This window comes from Oryzias melastigma, unplaced genomic scaffold (assembly GCF_002922805.2).
Source record: "Oryzias melastigma strain HK-1 unplaced genomic scaffold, ASM292280v2 sc01670, whole genome shotgun sequence".
Classification (NCBI taxonomy): Eukaryota; Metazoa; Chordata; class Actinopteri; order Beloniformes; family Adrianichthyidae; genus Oryzias; species Oryzias melastigma.
In genome coordinates this window covers 1-4724 of record NW_023418251.1, presented here as the reverse complement: position 1 = coordinate 4724, position 4724 = coordinate 1, and the positions used below count along the sequence as shown (strand labels likewise).

The 4724-nt window shown below is 36.0% G+C and overlaps 1 long non-coding RNA gene across 1 annotated transcript; it reads right to left on the bottom strand.

Moving 5' to 3' along the window:
* Nucleotides 1–4081: 4081 nt before the first annotated feature.
* LOC112138926 lies at nucleotides 4082–4659 on the bottom strand. The gene is made up of 2 exons (XR_002917872.2): nucleotides 4461–4659; nucleotides 4082–4380 (listed from the first exon to the last, which is right to left on the bottom strand). It is a non-coding gene; the product is annotated as an uncharacterized LOC112138926 (long non-coding RNA).
* Between the last annotated feature and the right edge of the window lie 65 nt (nucleotides 4660–4724).

Here is a 4724-nt window from a genome sequence, read left to right as displayed (position 1 = left end):
CATCTTGATTCAGATGGATCTTTGATTTGATCAAAAAAGGAAAAAGTTGTAGACATAAGAAAAATAGGTCCGGCACTTCCTTGTTAGAAGACACAAAGAGTGTTTGCGTCTTTGTCTTCTTCACAAAGCAATTCTATCAAAAACTCAAATGAAAAATGCTAGATTGTACTGCACAGGACACAATAAAGTGATCTTAGTTAGATGACACCATATTGTGGGTTTTTTTGCTGGATTGAGAAGTTGGCCTGTGTGTAGAGAGGAGCTACGGCGGCCATCTTTTTTACTGATGATGCACTCAGTAAACTAATTAAAAGTTATTTATAAGAGTTCATATCTTCTCGTCTTTCTTCAGAAATGTCAGAATCAAACAAAGTCTGAGATCCTGATCACACAAACATTTTTAAATCAATCCAGACGTTTAAATCTGTACGACTTTGTTGATTTTACAGTGTTACATATAGAAAACATTACCGTGAAAAATCCAAACACAGTTCAAGATCAAATGAATAAAGTTTCTGAGTGTCAGTGTGCTGCACTAAACTGTGGAACAGGTTCAGCAGTGAGCTCAAACAATGTTCAAATGTCTAGAAATTCAAGAAAATGTATCAAGAAACTTTGATTTCACAGTATGGAGTTCAGAGGACTTAATGATGTAAAACACTTTCTGATTATCACAAAAAATATTCATGTTTTGTGATTCACAAAAATGATTTCTGAAATACTGTTATTTTTGTCTGATGATCAATAACAATTTTGCTTTATTTATAGGAGAATGAATAATAATTATTGCAAAGCTGTAATAATATATATAATAATCAATACAAATCTATTTAATTTCATGATATACAATCATGACTTCTGCAATANATTTCACAGGATGGAGTTCAGAGGACTTAATGATGTAAAACACTTCCTGATTATCACAAAAAATATTCATGTTTGTGATTCACAAAAATGATTTCTGAAATACTGTTATTTTTTTCTGATGATCAATAACAATTTTGCTTTATTTATGGGAGAATGAATAATATTTATTGCAAAGCTGTAATAATATCTATAATAATCAATAAAAATCTATTTAATTTCATGATATACAATCATGACTTCTGCAATATTTTAATAATTTTACTGATATAATCAATAAGAATGTCATCTTTGTTTCTTTATAAATAATCTGCACTGTGACTGAAAAAGTATCAATATTTTGTAATAGATTTTAATAACCAGATTACCGTAACTAAGTAAAAGTCAAGTTAATCATAGTGGGGTGGTAATTACAGAAGCTGAAAACAGATTGACACGCTTTTTTAGAATCATTTCCTCATGAGAAGATCCATCTTCTCACGAGGTAAAATAAAATAAAAGTGAAGAACTTTTTGACTTTATAGGTATTATAGGTATTATATACAATTTCCCTTTTTCTTCTCCCATTAAGGCAAATAGTCAAACTCTACGTGACAATTATTACATTCAATAGACTCCATGTGTCGTGTGTGTGCTGTATGTGTTCTTGAAAAAATGTCAATTTCTGATTTAGAGTAATTATGATGTCAATAAGAAAGCATGATTTTCTTTTTAGAATTTTTTAAAATTAATTTATAAGTTTTTATCCTAAATATATATATATATATGTGTGTATCTTCCCTTTTTGATTGCTTGAAGTCAGTCAATTAGTAAAAACCTTTATCTCTTTAGGTGTTGAAATATTCATGACTGTTGATAAACTTACTGACAAGATAATTTTACTGCAATTCTTTTCTGTGTAATAAAAATATGAATATGAGGTGTAATTTCCTCTTGACTCTTAATCATTAAGACTTTATCTTTCATGATGAAAGGAGTTGGATGCCGTCTGTTGAAGTTCATGGTTTGAGAGATGGAGGAGTCCAGAACAAATGTGAATGGTTTGGTCCAGAAGATGAAGGTTATCCAGGATTATAAATCAGGCCAGGAGTAAAGGCCTGTAAGATTTAAGACCAGAGTAAGTCTTTAACTAATGTGGGCTCAATGCCGGTTAGGTGACAGACTGGTGGGTAAAAGCTGATCAAACTAGAGTCAAATAGTCAGTGTTAGTGTAGTAAAAATGTTAAAAAATGTTAAATCTACTGTTAAAAATCCAAAATTGGTCTTAATGAGCAGGAAAAACTAGATGACACATAAAAATATCATCTATTTTACTCATACATGAGTAAACTTATTTATTATCCACTTACGTATAACAAAGACAGCAAAAAGTGTCTTTGTCAGATCCAGGCATAATTACAAATAAGTCATGTATTACCATAAACAAGTTGAAAGTTAATGTCAATGTTTCTAATGTTTGTAAGATAATCTCAAAAGATGTTTCAGATTTTTATCAGAGCTTATATTCATCTACTCAAACTGGTTCTGGCATAGATTCTTTGTTTAAATAACATCTGACCTCCAGCATCGGCTTGCTCTGCTAACCTCCACCACCAGCCAGACCTCCAACTGCGGCCTGCTCTGCTAACCTCCACCACCAACCTGACCTCCAGCATCGGCTTGCTTTGCTCTGCTAGCCTCCACCACCAGCCAGACCTCCAACTGCGGCCTGCTCTGCTGGCCTCNCTGACCTCCAGCTTCAGCTTGCTCTGCTAGCCTCCACCACCAGCCAGACCTCCAACTGCGGCCTGCTCTGCTGGCCTCCATCACCAGCCTGACCTCCAACTTCAGCTTGCTTTGCTAACCTTCACCACCAGCCAGACCTCCAACTGCGGCCTGTTCTGCTAGCCTCCACCACCAGCCTGACCTCCAACTGCGGCCTGCTTTGCTCTGCTAGCCTCCACCACAACTGGTTTTTACCCTCAACCTGCATTGGTAATGAAAATGATTGGAGGGTACTTGACAAGTTTTCTCTTCTTTGCATTTGTCTGTAACAATAATTATTGTATGGTCATCACAAACTCTAGGAAGCTTTTTAGCAATGACTTTTTAAAGTCCACTTCAACAACTCAAATCTTTAGAAATCAACAACTCACATTTTACTTCAACAGTAGTTATATGCATATACAATTCCCTTGCCTTTTTTCCAGATTAAGTCATTTTTTATCTCTATTCATATTGAAAAGTTATTTTGTGATTAATGAAAAAACTTTACTGTACAAAACTCCACTTACTCAAAATCAAAACAATACAAAGAGAAGGTTTCTAATACTCTTGCTCTTGTTAATATCGGGAAATGTGCAGCCAAATCCTGGACCAGAAATACAGCTGCCATCGGATTTTAAATCTGAATCTGGTTTTAGAATTATTCATCTCAATGTGCACACTAAAAACTCAGTGGTTAAAAATAACCCAACTTGGGTTATTTTTAACCCAACTCCAGTGGTTGAAAAGGGACTAACTTTGTGTTGGGTTATTTTAACTCAGAAATTTCACCAACCCAAATCCATCCATCCATCTTCTTGTCCGCTCCTTCCCTTTCGGGGTCGCGGGGGTGCCGGAGCCTATCCCGGCTACTGAAGGGCGAAGGCGGGGTACACCCTGGACAGGTCGCCAGTCTGTCACAGGGCCTCAATCACACACACATTCACTCTCACATTCATACCTAGGGGGAATTTAGAGTCACCAATTAACCTATGAAGCATGTTTTTGGACGGTGGGAGGAAGCCGGAGTCCCCGGTGAAAACCCACGCATGCACGGGGAGAACATGCAAACTCCACACAGAAAGGTCCCAGCCGGGATTTGAACCGGGGCCTTCTCGCTGTGAGGCAAGAGCGCTAACCACTGCGCCACCGTGCAGCCCTCACCAACCCAAATATTGGGTTAAATTAACAACCCAATTTAAAGGTCTAGTTAACCCAGCTCTTGAGTTTATTTGACTCATAATCATGGGTTAATTCCACAAACCCAAGTTTTGGGTTAAATGAACAAACCATTTAAAAGGTTAAATTAACCAAACTCCTGAGTTAATTTGACTCAATACTGGGTTAAATCTAAAAATCTACTTTTTCTCCTTTGTGTTCAATAAAACCTAACGTTTAACATTCAATAAAAAACATTTAAAAATCACAAATTACAACCCAAAATATGTTCACCGCCAAGAAAGAAACCATGGAATTAATGACAAATATTTATTTAGAATAAAACCCAAAAAGGGGTACCAATAAAATACAGAAGACAAATGCCTTCTTAAAAAAGCAGCAGTAACAAGTAGTAGTTAGCAATTTTTTCTGCAAGTAGAAGAAAAAGCATCTGTAACAAATGAATGTTTTTTTTTCATAAACTATTATGAACTCAGATTTTTTTTAAAACACTTTCACATTCTTTAAGACAGTCTTTAAAAACTTAACTTTGTTAGATTCTGGTCCCTCCATGTCATAAACCACTTTCTGGAGGAACTCCCATGAAGAGGCACACTGCATGTGGTAGTTGATATCATACACAAATAATGTTTTGAAGCAGACACCAACTGCTCCAGTCCATCTTCAGGGTATACCTGACCAGCCATCACAGCAAAAGCTTGTAAAGAATTTTGCGTCACTTGTCCAAGGGCCAGAACCGATGGATAGGGCCTGGACTCCACCCCCTGGAGGTATTCCACAATGTTTGTTCCAACCTATGAAGGACACAAAGAATGAGATTCATTTTTTTGAAAAGCTTCAATAAATATGTGCACACCCCCACACACACATCAAAGCAACATTGAAACCTAATTATAAAAATAGAACATTAATGAAAAACAGTGGTTAACGTCTTTCAA